Raw genomic sequence first — 19,780 nt, forward strand, 5'->3', positions numbered from 1 at the left:
ATTATTAATTTTTAAGCTACAAATAATTAATGAGGTAATTAAATAAGGTCGTATGATTTACATGGACCTGAAATCATTTCAGGAAATAGCATAGAATGAAACACATCACCAAAGTGATAAAACAGCTATAAAATGAATTAAATACTGTTATTCTTACACTGTTTTCTTATTCGGTTGAAACAGTTATTTCTGAAAATTTTCAAACAATAATTTTATTGAACTATAATATTTTCCCAAATTTTACGAATTTATCATAAATTTGCAACAGAAACCGGGTTATTGATCTCTAATTGCAAGTCTTATTTCTGCTTCACAGTGAAGTAAATTAAGCGTACAACTAGCCTTTTTGTAACCTTTTTTTGTCGTATTTTTAAATTACTTTGGTTAATTTTTCTTTACTTAGTTTTTGGTCCGTATTATATAGAAGTATATTTTATAGATTTTTACCCTTTTCTAATTCTACATTTCTTCTCACAGTCGAGTCCTTTATTGATCCCATCAAATTTTTAATGTTTGCAATTAATATTTTAATCATTCATTGAGCCTTTTGTTTACGATATAGCGTTAGTGTTCCAAATCTTAGGATATACAAGCCGCAGCGCGTCAGGCCGAAAGTCATTTGAACTTGGCATTTGAAGCTAATAAGATGTATAAAAAGTGCTAGAATTTTTTAGCAGTTAGAGGAAGGGTAATGCGCCGTGAAGATAAATGAGCTTTCCGGAAAACTGCACTGCATTTTACAATTTCAATTCGATGAAGATACGAATGCCGAGAAGGACCGTAAAGAAATTTTCCCCCTTTACGTGCAAGACATGTTATGTAAAGCAACAGACGAAAGGCGGTTCTGTCGCTTTCATTCTGGAAACTCCATTGCTCAAGATGTTTTTTCTAATGAGGGACCAATCACAGGAAAAGTGGGAGATATTCTGGTCAAATCGAGCAATACCGGAATGTAAGAAGTCATGAAATGGAATGTAAATAGTCAAGCACAAAACTGTTCACCATTAAACATTGCTAAACCATTTGGAGAAAGTTGGCTGCAAAAAGAAACTCTACGTTTGGGTGGTACATGATCTGACTTAAAATATACACGATCGAATTTCTATTCTATCATCTTATCACAATTACATTTTAGATATTGTTAGTTGAAGGTATGCGCTTGAGATTGTGATTATTTAAAACAATAAAGTTCTCACGGTTACGGCCACAGTGAACAAAATTTTGAAAGTTTCGAATGGTATCACCCATATTTTTTCCTGCGTAAACTGATTAGCGCATCGAAAAACCATAAATATCATCGGCACGATACACGTATGGCGAAAATTGCCCCTTTAAATCATTTTCAAACAGAAGATTGTAAAGGACCAATAACAATACAATAGAAGATAAGCAAAAAAAATGTTTTAGAGGCATTAAAAGTTTTCCATGTGTACAACGTTTCAAGTTAGAGTCATCTCCCGTAACTTTACAGTTTCGTGGCGACCGCGATCCCTCGACCTTACTCCGATGGATTTATGGTTCTGGAGTTATCTAAAATGTAAGGTGTGCTCATCAAATCCACAAGATTTGTCAAATTTGTCATAAAGCGTAAAATTATGCAGATTCCTCGTGCTATGTTACGTTCGTCATTGTAATCAACAATCTCCCGCGTGCAGTGCGTATCGTTTGCAAAAGTTTGTACATTGAGAACTTGTAAATTACAAAGAAAGTTTTTAACTCTCTTCTCTCGTGTTGTTGCTGGTTCTTTACAATGCTCTTCTTTACAAATGCTTTACGCCGGCAATTTTCGTCATACGTGTATCGTTCCAACGCCATTTATAGTTTTTCATTGCGCTGATCAAGTTGAGCAGTAAAATATGGGTATTTCCAGTCGGAAATTTCAAGCTTTTTCACTGCAACCGTAATCGTGAGATCTTTATTGTTTTGAATTACCATAATCCCGAGCGCATACTTTTAAATAACAATAAGTGAAATTTCATTTCTTTTGTTTGAGCAGATAGGCCGCTGAGGATTCATATATCGGAGAAGTTTTTTATGACCGCCCTGTATACAAGTATAATATATGCATGTAAAATTACATACTTACAATATTTAAGCACCTAAAACTCTTATTTGACCAGAAAAAAATAAAATACCTACTGCACTGTTGGATTGAGGTCTGAACTTTTTATATTGAAACGACAAAGTAATGCCCTTTACATCAAATGTAACGTCGATTAAATGTAAAAGCTAAGTAAAAGGAGTTACACTAAGCAAAATATTAGTAGTCTGTAAAATTATAGTAGGATAAGAAACAGACCAGACAAACACCAATTTAAATTAATACATCCAGAATCAAATGATTCAGACTTTGATAAAATAATTAAATAAATGGACAGCAATGATATGGAAGGAAAGTTAGGTGATAAAAGAGGGATAATATATAATATCATGTATGGCTAAACTTTCCAGACTTTACTTGCGCATAAATAATATACGAAACAGAACCTAACTATCAAGTCTAGCTGTTTGCATGTTTATAAATAATATTTCAGTTCCTTAAAATTTCGATATGAAATGAAGTTTAATAGAAATATCAAACTAAGCTACGTTACTGAAATGTTAATACACGCAATTTCATTTCTTAGTTACGTTTTTAATTTCTTAAAACTTTCAATCACAGTTCAAGATATTAACAAGAAATTTAAGTTGAAAATTAGGTTAATTTTTTTTTTTCGGTTAGGAACTGTTTCGCATCAACAAAAATAACAATAAAATTTTCTCCGTAAACGTATGTTACTATCGCTTAAACTTAAGAATCTGTAATTTTGGGAAAAAAAGGAGATGTGGGCGTTGGAGAGGGAAAGGTTTGTACCTAGAGAATTAAGCAGTGCAAAGAAGAAGATTCTATCTTTCTAAAGCTATACAATTATATCACGGAATTTTAGCAGAAAATTCTCGATTTCAGCTCTGAACAGAGCGCACCTAAACATTTCTAAAATGAGCAGCAGTTGCAAAGTCCGTGCTTCGAATCCTTCGAACAGGTGATTTTTATCATTTCTCACACTGAAAAGTTTAACAATCGCCACAAAAATGCACTATGGTTAGTGATAACTCGTCACCACCTGGACTTACTCGGCTAGAAGTTTTGCCTATTCCTATTTGCCATTCAAGTGGGAGAGAATGTATGTACTTATCGCATTTCCTAGAGCGTGTTTTCATAGTGTATGTGATTAATGTATTCAGCTAGCAATTCGAAGATCTGCGACTCGAATCGCAACTGGGGTATTGCTAATTTTTATTGTTTCTTGCACCAAAAAGCTTGGTCTCTACAAACTTAAAGGCTAAGGAAATTGCTGTAACAGCAATACTCGTAATGCTGTTCAAGGAATTTTTTCCGGAGTTCTGATACGCAATGCAAGCAAGTTTCATACTAATAATTTTAATTTGACCTTTTATTTACATCATGTATTCAACACTGTTTTAAATTCTGACATTCCTCCCTTCAACTCGCAAATTGTGATTTTGACCTTCTAATAGGCGGGAACTGAAAGATGGGCGAGAGCTAAAACTGAAGGGTAGGGTGCTGTTTTCACTTTTCACAGCAAGGTTAAGATGATTTCACCCTGAATCGTTTCGATGCTTCTCCCATTTTAAAATATTAAATCCAGTGCAAGGTTCGGGTTAAACCAAGAAGAAAAATGTCGTTTAAACAGATGGATGTGTTCCTCCCTTATCTGAAGGCTGAAGTTTGTGGTTCATCGGAATGTAATCTTTAATGTTGAACGAAGCATCTATATATTTTTAACGGAATGTGTGAATATGTTTCACTAATTTTTTTAATTAATTAAAAACACCATTTATTAATATTCTGTATATTTGAAGCAGTGATTTTTTAAGCTAAATAAGGCATTCTTTTATTTTTAGAAGTAAATTATAAACACACGTACATAATATCATTCTGCCGTCTGTGAATTTACTACATGCTTATTGCTTATGACAACTTTCTTAAACTGTTTTTCTAATGAGCAATAAAATAAATAAATAGTGATTAGTCATTCAACCGTCGCAAGGAATCAGCATAATAATTACCAGGCATAATACCAGATTAGTATAATAATTATCAGGCTAAGATCAGTATAATAATTATCAGGCTATAATGCTTCTTGAAACAGCCTGGTAACAGGGTAAGAGCGATAACAAACCCTTGGTTTCTTTTTACAAGAATCTTGTCAAAACTGGGCGATCCGCTGCTGTTGCACTGTTAAATCCGCCACTGTTTACAGAATTAAATCAGCTTTTTGAAACCAGGTATACAGAATCTCAGCTCTTCGAAGTTAAAATTATTAGTGCTGATACTAACAGCTCTAACACTATTGCTGACAGGAATTAAGGGGTTTAACATTTGCTGACATTAACGGCTAAAGAAAATTTTAACGAGACCAAGAAAATATGTATTGTATGAAGAATCATCTTCCTAAGCTCACAAACAATAAAAAAGAAATTTAAAAGATTACAAATGAGAAGCTTGGAGTATTTATCATGAACATTTTTTTCTGTTATCGAACATATGTTTTACGACAGTAAATATGTAACTTTATTTATTCTTATACATATTTTAGAGACAGTGTTACAAAAGCTGAAAGTGTTTTAATGTTTATATTAAATTACACGTAACTCACACTTGGAACAACATACAAAACTCATACTGTAAATTATATTTTTCGTCTTAGTTAATTGCGTTTCGTCCAATAACATATTTAAAAAACATTTCAATGATCTCACAATCAAAATATTGAGCATGACCAGATAAAATTCTTATGAATAAGTCTTCCGGAAGGTATCCTAAAATTTATCCCAAACTAAGCTATAATTCTACAAAACTGACAAAAAAAAAAAAAAAAAGTTCATATATATATGTCTTAATTTTCTCGATCATTTGACAAAATTCAGAGTTTTCTAGCCAAAAGTTTGCTCGGGTATAAAAAATAGTAAAAAAGTTTGACTAAAAAGATACGATCTTAAAAATTACTAGATCTTAAAAATTACTTACTTGGGATAACAATGACTGACGGATTCAGAAAGTGCTTAAACTGCTTCTAGCATAATTTCTCTGATAATATCCACAGAAGATTGAAATAATAATGATTTTGCAATAAAGAAAATCCAATATCAGAATCTGTTTCCTAGGTTCTCAAAACTGAAGATTTGCTTAATTTAATTACGTGCCGGCTTTATTTATAATTAAATAATTAAAAGCTCTCGTATATCATGCATATAACCTGTTTCATAAATGGGAATTCAAATCTTAAAATCAGGTATCCTGGACTCTCGCTCACCGCACGCGGTCGAAGTCAGGGTGGAGTGTATGCGGACCGTTCTGGTCTCGTGCTGTCAAAGAACTGTTTGAATGTATTTGTGCGAGTGGCAAGGTTGTAGAAAAAGCGGGATCAGCGGAGGCAAACGTTTTTGGAGTGTCAGAAAATAAGGTTTATCGCTTTATTTGGCGAATTTGGGCTTCTTTAAATGGTTGAGTGAACGCACGTGTTTCTGCTGTTGAGAAAACTAATGGTTTAGAAAAAAATGAAGTGTTAAGGAAGAAAAAAAGCACTAACTAAGAATGCATTGTGTATAACTATTTTACTAAGGTATTTTATGTCACATTTGTTAAATGAAATAGAAGATTTTAATTGTATTATTACTTCACACGATTTTCATACTGCCTTGAATTCAAATATATCGATAAAAAGGTTTACTTTCTTTAGAAATATCTATAAAAAGCGCAGAATATGCAAAATATAATTCGAATTCAGTCTACACAGACAACAGAACCGGCACTGAGATTAATGGACGTTCCTACGCAAAAAAAATTACATTCCCTTTTAAAAAAGGAATTAGTACTGAAATTAATTTTAGAACTTCCGATTAAACCAAAGAGTTTATTAGCGTGTTATAAGACAATATTCCATGTCTACATATTTAAATATAGTTCAAAAATCTTAAAAATGATACATCAGATGAAGTTAGTAACATATTTTTCGTTCCTGCGGCCTAAGAAGAAATGTTCAAGACCTCAGAAATTCATATTTCCTTTTTACATATAGTACACCAGTTCTAATTTTTTTTAGTAAATTCAAGAATATTTAGTTAACGCACGTATTGTTTCCTTTTGAGAATAATTTTTAATTAACTAATTTCTTCTAGTACATTATTAAGCGTAAATATTTTTATATTAACATTCATAGTTAAAATGAGAGCTGACTATTATCCATACTTAACAAAGTATGACAAACTATTGTGAAACTGAGGAAAACTGATTTAGTAATATAACTAAATTTTAATACTTCTTGGGAATTTTTTAATTTTTGAGATTTTAATTAAAATATAAATAAGTTTACTCCCTTAAATATGAATATTTCTTTATGTAAATTTGTACCTTGGTAACACCATTGTTTAGTTTCGTTTCTGATGCAAAATATAATTAATGTTTAATTAGCATAAATCTTACGAAAATAAAAATATATTGAAATTAAATGTTAAAGCCTCAAATGTTGGTTTAACGATATTAGTATAATTTAATTGCAGGAAATAAATTTTCGGAATACTCGTATTTTTCGTTTGGCAAATGTGTACTGGTCAAATTGATTTTTGCTGTTATAATTATGTCCAGTATGATATAAAATTTTCATCTTTATCTAATTCACCACTTGGTCTTGCATTAAACAAGAATTTTTAAAACACTAATTTGTTCTTAATATCTGTATTGTTTTAAAAATATGCGTGAGCGAAATTTTTATATTTGAATCAATATATTACAGTATTAGTAACAATATTTGTGTTGTAAAGATCATGTTATAGAACGATGTAACATAAAAAAATTTAAGTCTTATCTTTTGGCTCAAAATATTTGCTTTCGATCCTGTCCTGTGGACAATGATTTATCATAATAAATTTCTGTAGCGAAATATAAATTCTACCGATATGATGAAAAAGAAGTCTTATGGCGTCAGCTTTTCCACTGTGTATCAGTAATGAGCTGCGAAACTGAAATGTGAATTTTGTTTCTTAAGAAATGTTCATAGCTTAAATGAACCTGCGGGCTTATCAGCGACCGAGCGATAAAGTCGCTAAACACTGTTAGTTCGGCCCTAGTTCGAATCCCAATAGCATACAAGCAATTTTTACATTGTCCGGACAATCGCTTGATTTCATCCAATGGCAGTTCATATAAGTATCACCATTAACTTCGCCCTCAGTGCTGCTGTCATGAGGCCTGAAGTTTTCTTAAATTCAAGCATTACCAGAATTAGTTTGATCGTTTTGAATTTCTGTGGATAAACTGATATATTTTTAACAAATCGGTTTGTTCTGCATCCTATTATATGGCAACTAAAGCATTTTTAGCCAGTTAGTTTGTAGTACATTCTGACGATAAACATCATAACATATAAACAGAAGAATGCAAACTTCCAGGAATACGACATCATCAGTGTAGGCGGAGTTAATATTTTGATGTTTACCCAGGCTGTCACCGGTCAGTTTTTAAGTGGTTGTCCTAGTAATGCACAGTGCGTTTATACTCATCCCGGCAAATGGGTTGGCTGCATGGCGTTTTTCGATTGTGGATTTCCCGTGTGTAACGAAGATACGAGCCGGTTTTTTTTTTAGAAAATCCTCTACGAAGGTATCCTTTCCTTAAGTAGGTAACTTTTGAATTGTTTTGCCCTAATCGATTAGTCTAATCTTAACCTAAATAATTTTTTTGAATATTTCAAAGTTACGGCTTCGGTGTTGAATTTGGCAGAGTCACTGTCGACTGTATTGAGACTACAATCGTAGCACGTAGACAGGGAATGGGTTTTTTATGGAAATATTGATGTATAATCCATTATGGATTCCTTTCACTTTGTCTTCGCTAAGATATCCCACCTGTCTAAATTCTGTAATATTTAAAGCCCCTAATTTGTAACAGGTTAACACTTGACTAACTTGTGTGTTGAACAAATGACACTTTTCTGCTGCAAAATCCTCCCTGACAAATTAATAGCTACTTCTTAGAATTGTTATTTAATCCGCAACTGGGCTTAAAAATTCTGTATTGCACAGCAATTTTAAGAAATAATTCGTTTTTGCGATAAGATGCGTTTTTGAAAAGAAAAAGCATTCTTATTGAAGAAAAATTCCCTGTCATATGTCACTTGAAGAACCTTTATTATAATTAAATTTATAAGCTCTAAACTAAAAATATCTGATATGGACACCACATGACTTCCTGATATGGCCTATTAAATTATGTACATTTTTTGCTACACTGCATTTAAACTTATTTCTTCGAATTATTCTAACTTACCTAACCGATTTCTCAAGACACGTTCAAAATGACATAAAAAACTTGCAAATTTTGAAATAAAATATCTCAGCCAATTTTTGTCGTACGGGAATCAAACGTCTTCAGTTTTTTCCCCCGTAACGAGCATAAAATTACAAGAACCGGGAGACTGCATTAAAAGTTAGATTTCGTTATTCATCGAAAATTATTATTTTTTAATTTAACATATTATATAACACAACAATAGCTATTAATGTGCCAAAACATTACCGAAATTGGAAGTACATGACTACAACCAACGATTGTGAAAATAAAGGCCAGGTAAGAACGTTTAATTCGGGTAAAGGGATGGATATATATACGTTTAGGTTTGTCGAATACAAAAAAAAAAAAGGAGGTGCATAAATAGATGTTATAGCAGCCCCATACAAAATTTCAGCTTTCTACCCTAAATCGCTTTTGAGTTATGCGAGATACTTACATACATACGTCAGTACGTACAGACGTCACGATCCCTTTTGAATCCATTTTACAATCCGTTTTGGTAAAAGCAGTCTTTTATTCTGTCTGCAATTCCAAAGGGAAGTAAAATAATCGTCCAAGTGGATTCAGGAACGGACAATCGATCAAATTTAGAAGATGGCGAATTTTTGTTCACCACATTTTAATCCATATACTAGTGAAAAGTCCATTATGTTTTTAGAAACAGGAATTTGAGAAATCAATTACGCTGTCGCCGGGATTCGAACCACGAATCTTTTGTTTTCTAGCTGAACGTTCTGGAGAATGCGATGATTTCTTATAACTTCACAATATACTTCACGATCATCAGCGGAATTTTGCGCTGAGCTAAAGGCTGTAATATTTCTGATAGGTAAGTAGGCTTTGCCCATGTAGAAGAACAGAGAAAGGTACAGTCGTTGACGTCCTAGAGAAAAGGAGACTTTGTACATAAAGTACTATATCCGAGGATAAAAGTCTCTACTGAGAAGTTTTAATAGAAAAGAAAATACTTATCTTCGCTTTATATGAAACTAGATCTCAATAAAACTGATATAGATATCTATAAAAAGTGAGATAGTTTAGCTTTTTTAAAAGAGGAATTTCCAGGCATAAACCGTGCTAAGATAAAATAAAGAAATTTTATAGGAGACCAAATTAGGCAACTTTCATAAACATTAATCTCTAATAATTTGAACGCAGTATACCTGAAGAAAAGAACATGAATTGCATCTTAAAATATGAACAGCAACTTTTAGAGAAATGAGGTATTTAAAGTTTTTACGATCCTGCTTGGATTATAGTCCATTTGCATTTCCTTGGATTCCTAAATGAATAATTTTCTGAAAATCTGAGAACATTAGAAATATTTCATTCAGTTGGTGTCTATAAAAGAGAAAAAGCAAAATAAAAGCACTCTTTTAAAATAGCATAAAATTATTTCATTTGTAATTCCATTTATGTTAAACAATCATTGTAACTTCTACATAGAAATGTTTTTAGTATAAGAAAATTCCATAAACACTAACCTTTAAATATTGCTTTAGCTTCTTATGGGCCATAGTTCTGCCAAAACTGGTGAGTGATACTGAAAAGGAAGCAAATCTCATACATGAATTTAGCCGTATGAAAACTAGAAAATATATTTAAAGAAACCACAGGAAAGAAAAAAGACTCTGAAGTGCAGAGTTATGTTATTGACAAAGATCCCAAATAGTGCTATTGAAATGGAACTATTTCAATGGATTAAAAAAGAAAAAAATAATAACGATAATCATTATTTGTTCGACTTGACTAACATGTTAAGTGACATTTAGTGCACTGGCTATCAAAAGTTAAGCATGCGACGTTTCGAATCAACAAAAATGGTAAAGCTTACATAGTAAAGCTTTGATTTATGGTAATTTCCTGTTATGTTTTTACCACCAATCCTCAAATTTCATATCACAGATTATGTTCTTACTGCATTAATATAAATATTAACAAGACATAGTGCACAATAAAAATTAAACTTTATTTAGGAACATCGCGCATACTCCCCGACAGCCTGCCTGTTTCGCTCTGCTCGCTACTCGTAAGAAATTTCTCCTCTAGGGTTGCCACACTTATCGGAGGGCGCAAGGCGCGCTCCTTATCGCCATCACCACAGAGTTTCCCCCCAGTTCCTTTAATGACTATTCAAAGGAACGACATAGGTTATGAAATTATCTTAGAGGATCCGTACTGTCGGGTACTTTTTACATGATTACAAAATTAGAATATAAAATTATAAAAGATCAAAATGCAATTCAATATATAACAAGGTATTGACACATATAATAAACATGAAATAACAAGAAATATGTTAAGATATGAATTTTAAAAGAAATGTTTTAAATTGTTACGTAAGAAGCAAGTTTCTTAGGGAAGTGAACATGTCTTCCCGATCTGGTGACAGTTTGTGTCTTAGAGAGTTCGTTTGCAGATTTATTCTGCTGAACTGTCTTTAAGTCTTTATTTGTTTTCAGTTCAGGCAAATTAGAGTCCGAAAGCAAATAGGCTGGTTTCACACGGTCTATAGACACAGTAGATTTCAGACCGTTAACATCAATTGTGAAAGTTTTGTCTGTTCTAGAAAGGACTTTATGCGGACCTGTATATGGTTGGCACAGAGATGGCTTTACTCGATCGACACGTAAGTATACATGCGTACACGACTTTAAGGTAGCACTTACGTAACATTTTTCTTGGCAATGTGCAGATGTTGCTATTGGATTCAACTGTTGCATTCTATGCCGAAGATTCGTGATAAATTGTGTGTCATACGGAGATATCTTAGATGACGTTATCATATCACTAGGCAGCTTGAGAGTTGTGCCGTACACCAGTTCAGCACAAGATGACTGTAGATTCTCCTTTACGGCTGTCCGAATACCAAGCATAACAACTGGTAATGTTTCAGTCCAGTTATTGGTCTCGTGAGCCTTGAGAGAAGATTTTAAATGTCGATGAAATCATTCAACAATGCCGTTGGACATTGGATGATAGGCTGTTGTTGTGATTCTGTTCGTACCTAAAATGCGCGTAAATTCTGCAAAAAGTGCGGATCTCATTTGAGAACCTTGGTCTGTTGTTATGATCGATGGGCAGCCAAAACGAGATATCCAACAGTTGAAGATGGCTCTGCAAATGGTTTCCGTTTTCATATCCGGGATGGGAATGGCTTCAGGCCATCTGGAGAATCTATCTATTAGAGTCAAAAGGTACACATTGCCTTCTGATGGAAGTAACGGTCCGACGATATCCATATGGATTTCTGAAAAACGTGCATCAGGAAGAGAGAATGTGCCCAGTGGTGCTTTAGTATGCCTAGTAATTTTCGATTTTTGGCAAGATTCACAGGATTTCACCCAATTTTTGATATGACGTTTCATATCAGGCCATACATAACGAGAACAAATAAGCTTCGTAGTAGCTGCAATTCCTGGATGTGACAGATTATGCAGATGATTAAAGATGAGTCTGCGAAAGGAATTCGGAACAAATGGACGAGGAATGTCTGTTGATATGTCACAAAGAATATTACCATCAGAATATTGGCACGGTTTAAATTCCAGTTTCAAAGATGATGTGTTGTTTTTGAGAAGGTCTTGTACCTCCGGATCATGCCGTTGAGCTTCCGAAAATTTTTTAAAATCCAAAAATGGAGATTTTGTTATGGAATCAATTTCGATTCTTGAAAGAGCGTCAGCAACGACGTTTTTTGAACCTTGCACATGCCTAATATCAGTAGAGTACTGAGAAATAAAATCTAAATGGCGCAATTGTCGAGGTGAACATTTATGAGGGTTCTGTTTAAAAGCGTATATTAACGGTTTTTGATCCGTATAAATTATAAAATTTCTGCCCTCTAACATGTGTCGGAATTTCTTAATTGCAGAATAAATAGAAAATAATTCCCTATCGTACGCGGACCATTTCTGTTGACTTTTACTGAGTTTCATAGAGAAAAATGCTATAAGTTCCCATGTTTGTTGAGACAACTGCATAAGTGTGCCGCCGATTGCGACGTCTGAGGCATCTACCCAGATGCTTAGCTGGGCTCCGGGAATAGGGTGTCTCAAAAGGGTAGCCTGAGCAATGGCATTTTTGGCAGCAATAAAGGCTTGTTCAGCATTCTCGTTCCAATTTAATTGTGGGGATGAATCCTGAACACGAGAACGAGATTTCTTTTTATTAATATAGCCTTCTAACAATTTTATTAAAGGAGAAAGAATATGTGCTGCTTTAGGTATGAAACATCTATAAAAGTTAAACATGCCTAAAAATCGGCGAAGCTGAGTGAGAGTGGTAGGTTGAGGAAAATCTAAAATACATTTGACTTTGTCAGGAAGAGGTTCAATTCCGTTTTCACTAAGGTGAAAACCTAAGAAATCAATAGATGTTTGACCAAAGGTGCATTTTGAAACATTTATGCAAAGTCCATATTCCTGAAGTTTGGAAAATAAAGCTTTCAAATGCCTGCAATGTTCCTCAGAATCTTTAGAGGCTATGAGCAAGTCATCGACAAAAGCGTAAACGCCTTCTAAATCCCGCGTGACTTCATCTATAAAACGTTGAAAAGTCGCAGATGCATTGCATAAGCCGAATTGCATACGGATACTTTCGAATAAACCGAATGGTGTGCATATAGCGGTTTTGTGGATGTCGGCTGGGTTAATTGGTATTTGATGGTATGCCTTAATCAGGTCGACATGACTAAAAATTTTAGTACCGTGCAATGCAGCAGTAAAATCGGCTAAACATGGAATAGGGTATTTGTCTTTTATTGTTTGAGCGTTCAATGCTCGATAATCTCCTACAGGTCTCCATTCCAGACTTCCCTTTTTTGGAACCATGTGAAGTGGGGATGCATAATTGCTGCTCGAAGGTCTCAAATGCCCCAATTGCATCATAGTTTGAAATTCTTGTTTTGCTATTTTTAAGCGATCTGGAGCTAACCGACGAGGTTTTGCAACCACAGGTGGACCTTTAGTTATGATATAATGAACGGTGTTATGTTTAACAGGTTGGTTAGGATCTGGTAATCTAGTAACTGAAGGAAATTCTTTTAAAATTTTGTGATATGGTGTATCACTAAATACAGTTTTTACTGAATAAATGCTTGCATTTTTCACGCAACCGACGGTTTTAAAATGCGTTTTTAAATCTTTGAGACATTTGTTTCTGAGATCAGGCACCAATTCAAAGAAATGGAGAAAATCTGCTCCAAGAATGGGTGTACTAACATTTGCTATAAGAAAAGTCCATGTAAACTGTCGTCTTAATTTGAAATCCAAAGAAAGTGTTTTTTGACCATAAACATGAATAGTAGAAGAATTAGCAGCGAAAAGTGTTTGTTGGGACGAATTCCGTTTTTGAGAATTATTTGCTGGAAGTAAGGACACGTCAGAGCCGGTATCGACCAAGAATGAAAGGTTTGTTCTACGATCACGAACGAACAGGCGACGTGAAACTTGAGGCAAAGAATAAGTCGCCTCTATTCTTTGCTGGTTTCGTTTCCCTGCCATGAACAAGGTTTTGTACATTTGTCATCTCTACACTTTTTCCCAAAACGTCTATGATACCAGCAAACAGAATAATCTCTCCTTTTGGAATTGCTTCTTTCCTTATTGCGATCTCCGCGATTTGGCGAGCGACCACGAGAAAGAGAAATGCGATCAATACGTTTGTTTAATTTTTCTATTTGTTTAAATAATTTATCCTCAAGAGACTGATCGACTGTGCGAGAAACGGCACAAGTCCCTGGGGTTGGATTTACTTCTAAAATTCTGTCGGCAATTTCTGCAGTTTTATCTACAGTTAAATTGGAAACCGCTGCCAAAATAGACTGAACAGTCGAAGGCAAACGTTGAAGGAATAATTCTAACATTAAGTTATCAGGAACATTTAAAGATTCTGCTCGACGTTTCATATTTCTAAGCAAATCGGAAGGTTTTCGAGAACCTAATTCTTCTCCAGATAATAATTGGCGAATTTCTTGCTGAGAAGATTCTCCTGAACGATTTATTAACTCAGTTTTAAGCTTTGCATATGGATCAATAGGGTCTGGTTTCATAAGTAAATCCCGTACTAGTGATGCGATATCTGGAGGAAGATGAGAAACTACATAATTATATTTAGTAATGGATTCTGTGATAGGTTTGGGGGTGGCAAGAGCAAAAGTACTTTCACACATAATAAACCATAAAGATGGGTCTGATCGGTTATAAACCGGAATTTGGACGGCATGAACATCAGACATTGTGCAAGGTTTTTAAGCCAAAATAAAAGCAAAAATTTAACTAAAGAAAATTAAATTAAATGATAAGTAGAAAACAGAATTATAAAATGATCTATAATTACTACTCATCTGTGATCCGGAGGACGAAAACCGATGTAATCCATTACTTCTGGTTTGGAGATCTTGAGTGATGGCTTGTAGTCAAAACCGAAAGTGCTTGAGAACTGTTCATACGATTTAACACAGTCCGGGTTACCATTATGGTAATTTCCTGTTATGTTTTTACCACCAATCCTCAAATTCCATATCACAGATTATGTTCTTACTGCATTAATATAAATATTAACAAGACATAGTGCACAATAAAAATTAAACTTTATTTAGGAACATCGCGCATACTCCCCGACAGCCTGCCTGTTTCGCTCTGCTCGCTACTCGTAAGAAATTTCTCCTCTAGGGTTGCCACACTTATCGGAGAGCGCAAGGCGCGCTCCTTATCGCCATCACCACAGATTAACACTAAATTGTACATGAAAGTAGCAAATCCATGAAAGAAAACAAGCAGTATGTGCGAAGATGATATCAATATTTAATTTTCATAAATCCCATGATGGCGTCATTTGAGTAATTAACAAAGAGATGTTGAGAGCTAAAATTTAACAAACAAATTTACATTAATAAGATATGTGACAGCCGGGTTTTCACACAACCTTTACAACTATTGCCAATGCATTCAGTAAGACGATCAGCATCGCAAATACTAGCAATGCCTTTTTACCATTAAGACATTCTCCAACTGTCTGAGACTGGCTGAATAAGGTAAAGGCGCAAAGAAGCCCGACGGCATCCCAAAGATTTTCATTGGGTCAGGGAAATACAATGGCCACTATGAGAGATACCGTCACTCTCCAAGTAACCCATTAACGATGTTTGCTCAAAGGGACCGGACATTATCATCCATGAGGAAGAAATCAGGACCAAATGCTGCAATGTAGATTCCAACCCAATGATATGTAGAACTTCATCCCAATGCCGCGCAGCCATCACAGGACCGTTTTAATGATGTACAGTTGGGTGTGGTATTCCATTGAAATTCCAGTCTATATCATTATGCTGCCATCTCTGAATGCATGATGTTCGATGATGTTCTGAGCCTAATTCAGCGTGTTTTGTTCTGATGTCTAGGCCTTTATACGTTTATCATCTGATTCCAGGGCAAAACAGACTCGTCCGTGAGCTGGATGTTGCACCATTCTGTAACAGTATAGTTGAGATGTTGATAACATCACTTTAATCTTGCCTCCCTCGAATGGACTTATTAAGTGACGCTAAAACCATAGATATAACAGCTATGGAAATCGCTTCCTAATTCCGTTTGACTATTGAAGCAATATATGGATTCTCAGAACGGTTGGTAACCGTTGGTTGACCGGACACAGGTCTCCGACCAACTGTTTGACTTGTTTGGAATTGTTTTCACAATGGAATGATCTACGCTATAGAAAAGAGCGACATCTTTGATTGACTGTCCTGCTTCATTGCGGCCAACAGCACGCCAGCGCTCATTATCTGCTATTTGTCTTTTTTAAGCCATAGAAAATCATATATCATAAAAAGTATCCTACGAAATTTTAAACACTTCGTATCAGCATTTAAATGAACTTCCTGAAACGCTTCAGAATGCTGGCGTTTTCAATGACTCGGACAGTTAACATACGTTCGGACAGTCAATCGTGATTGGTTTAACATACGATATTTGCATACTCCTATCTGTATCCGCAGCAATTTTTAGCAACTCAAATTCAACTAGGATTCTAAAAATTGCATTGTATGCTTAACGTTTAGAAGCTTGTGTATTAATGAATGTCTGGAATTGGTAAGTGCTGAAGAAATTAACTTTCATTTTTATGTTTCTACTGTCAACGGTTCTTGCCATGTATTAATTACCAATAAATATTCCTCATACCAATAATTCATATGTTACTGCATTTACCATTAGAATTCATGTTAGAACGTCAAATGAAAGCTTGCAGTATCTAATTAATCGATCGGGTCAGATACTAAGAAGTATTTTAATTCTGCTGTCAGTGAATGAGCACGTATATTTATAACGATGAGAAAGTAATGTAAGTTAATAACGGTATAAAAATAATGTAAAATTGTACAGCGTAAAAACACTTTATTATAACTTTTAATGAATTCTTATATTACTATGGCAATCTGTGCCTTGCATAATCAGCTTAGTAGGTTCCATTGGCCTTGAAAGATACATAACTACAGAGAGAGAGACTTTGTTTCTCTCTATGCATACGTATCTACCTTTTTTTAATTTGTTTGTGAATTTAGGCAGAAAGCAATTAAGAAGCGTAGATAGAAGTTAAATTTATAGGAGAAAGAGATTTTAAAGAAAATTCTCAAGAAAATCACCTTAAAATTGGATAGACTTAAGGAAAGTTGCATTGAAAACTTAGATACATAAATACATAGATAGATACGCAGTGATAGAGATAAATAGGTAGGTAGAAATAGAAAAGAAAAATTTTTAATGCTATCTAAATATGCTGTTTTTTAATTCATAGCTGTGTCTAGCTTTTCATAATGAGCGACAAAATGCCACACGAAAGATGAGAAAATGGGGATATAAAACTGAGAGATGCAAAGCGAAGTTTAATTTTGCTTGTAAATGGAGTAGTGTTACATTATTTATTTATTATTCTTTTAATTTCACGTAACGATTAGATAGATTTGTGACAAATTTTCTTAAGTTTTATAAATAATTAGATTTTGCGTTAAACTCTGTTCTAGCTGACGTCAGAAATTTTCATTCTGATAAGAAAGTTATGCATGCGGCAGAATTTAAAAAATAATAGTTAAATCTTATCTGTTACGTATTGGATCATTCAACTCTGCTTCTCTGAGAATTAGTTCCTGCAAATATTTTGAAGGATAAAAAAGTAGTAGGTGTGCTTTTAGTAAACGATTCAAAGTTTCAGCGGCTGTGTAGACTGACCATATGTTTAACTTAGTAAAGATCTGAATATTAGCTATAGGACAAGCAGTTTGATCTTTGAAATAATTTTCTAGGATAAGTCATCGGTTAAGTTATGTTGTACTGTTAAATTATGAACCACTATTTATGGCTTCATAAATTGTATTTGAATTTTAAGTTGACTTATGATTTTAGTTGAAAGGTAATAACAGTTAAAGTTGATAACTCCCCAATAGGTTATGATAAATGTGTATGTTCACTGAAGTTAATTTTTAACCACATATTTGATGCCTTTCATTCGAATAATAGATCTACTTCAGAATATGTTCGTGTACTTTGAAAAATATAACTTCAGAATAAACACAGAGGAAAAATTATTTTCCTGTTTATTTTACGAGCAACTTAGACTTATGCTTAACACATTTGTTTTACACATAAATTTTATATCTCTTCCATAGATAATTCAGCAAAAACTTATATATATATTATATATTACTGAATTTGTATTTCATACCTTCAAGTGCCAGAGCATAGAAAAAATATTTGATGTCATCCAATTCCGAGTTTTCTGAAATCCAGAATAAATGGCCTATTAAAAATTTCTGAATCTTATAATAATAAAAATTAGTCATGCATTCCACTGTAACACTCACGAGTGACAGTCTCCCTTCATTATTTTTGGAAGCTTTGTTGTTGATAGACCACTTTATTGTTATAAAAACTATAAAAAAAAACACTGCTCGGGGTGCTCCATGAGGAATGGAATTCTCATTACACCCCAGTTTCCTGTTAAAATAATAATTAAAAAAATCAAAACGTCTGCTATCTAATGTCTGGTTTTGTTTTTGTATTCTACCTGTTGTAATTATAAAGGTGGCATCGATGAGATGAAAACCCACGGAAGCTATTTTTAGTTTTGTCATCAAATGAAAAATCTTGTATTTACTCTATAAAGAATTCGGGTAACAGTCCCAGGTACTGAAATGGACAATCGGCGTCCGAAGATAATCAGCATCTTGAAGCTTTGCTGGACTATTTGTGACCGTAAAAATTTTAAAATTGAGCCGTAACATCTCATCCGGACCATCAGTGTCCGAATATTTGTGCAATGTCGGTGCTATTAAGTGTTTAGACCATCTTGCGTCTAAACATTTATGCTATGTCTGTGTTATAAACAGTGCCATAAAGTGTTTGGATTATCTTGCGTCCGAAGAGGATATTTGTGAAGCGTCGGTGTTGTGAGAAACGCCATAAAGCGTTTGGAGTATCCAGATCCATGATAATCTTATGTTTATGTACATAGAGTTACAGCATCTTCGTATTTAGAGCATCAACCATTAGCTTTCAAAACTATAAATCCGACGGGTATGTACCTTGAATTTTTATATTGAGGCAGTGAATTAAATTGTTATTTTAAAGTCATTTTGCAATTTAATTTACACGAATGTCATCTCAGACTCCCCTTTGGGGAAAGTTCTGTTCGGCTCAGGAAGATGGCCTAAAGACTAAACGAACAACTTAGTTATTTTTCTCGTAGGAAAAAAAAAGTTAATTGGAAGTACATCCTGTAATTGTACACTATAGGCTTGTACTTTGTATTTTATTTGTATCTTATCCTCCGAGGACAACTTTCCAAGGATATTTTGTACATTGAAAATAAAGAATATATGAAAAGTCTGATAAAAATTACTCAGAGTTGATTTAAATATATATATGAAATAAATTCAGGAGCACAAGGAGAAGCCGGAGCAGTGTCATTGCGTGCTTAGATCCATATTGAAGAAGAATTTTGATTGCGTAGTATGCTAATAATATTAACTTGGTAATATCTAAAGAAATTGGCAGTCGAGGCGATTTTAATTCCACTTCAATTGATATTTGTGGCCACAATCACGTGCCAAGTCGTGCCTTTCCACAGAAGATTTACATTTTTGATATTTTTTAGATAGAAAGCAAGCCAGCGAAATTACATCTTAGCAAAGTAGAGAGCAAAGCTGAAGTGCGTAGTTATGCAAGATGGAAGCACGCGAAGAGAAAAGTTTTGGTTTGCAATTTGGTGATTTGTCAAGAGGCATCTGCATTAAGGGTTACGTAAGATCGCATGATTAATTTGAATGACGCAGTTTAAACTCAAGCGCTATTTTTAGGGCAGATAGATGAAGTTCCTAAATGGATTGGATTGGATTAGATTATTCAGTTGTGGCAAAGCACACGAGGGCTA

General features: G+C 34.1%; 2 protein-coding genes across 2 annotated transcripts in view; one reads left to right on the forward strand and one right to left on the reverse strand.

Annotated features, from left to right (window-relative positions):
* The window catches only part of LOC118198103 (serine protease 33-like), an 83,963-nt gene extending 78,575 nt beyond the window's left edge, over window positions 1-5,388 (reverse strand). Inside the window, exon 1 of the mRNA XM_035369704.2 lies at window positions 5,033-5,388. The gene's annotated coding sequence lies outside the window, so the exon portion shown is untranslated. The remainder of the gene's footprint in view (window positions 1-5,032) is intronic.
* Window positions 5,389-7,570: 2,182 nt separating this feature from the next.
* LOC118198933 (uncharacterized) overlaps window positions 7,571-19,780 on the forward strand; it is a 111,027-nt gene continuing 98,817 nt past the window's right edge. Inside the window, exon 1 of the mRNA XM_085809911.1 lies at window positions 7,571-7,678. The gene's annotated coding sequence lies outside the window, so the exon portion shown is untranslated. The remainder of the gene's footprint in view (window positions 7,679-19,780) is intronic.

The sequence above is a fragment of the Stegodyphus dumicola genome, chromosome X2 (assembly GCF_044657685.1).
Source record: "Stegodyphus dumicola isolate Sdum_Otavi_A_Nest chromosome X2, ASM4465768v1".
In the NCBI taxonomy this organism is placed as follows: Eukaryota; Metazoa; Arthropoda; class Arachnida; order Araneae; family Eresidae; genus Stegodyphus; species Stegodyphus dumicola.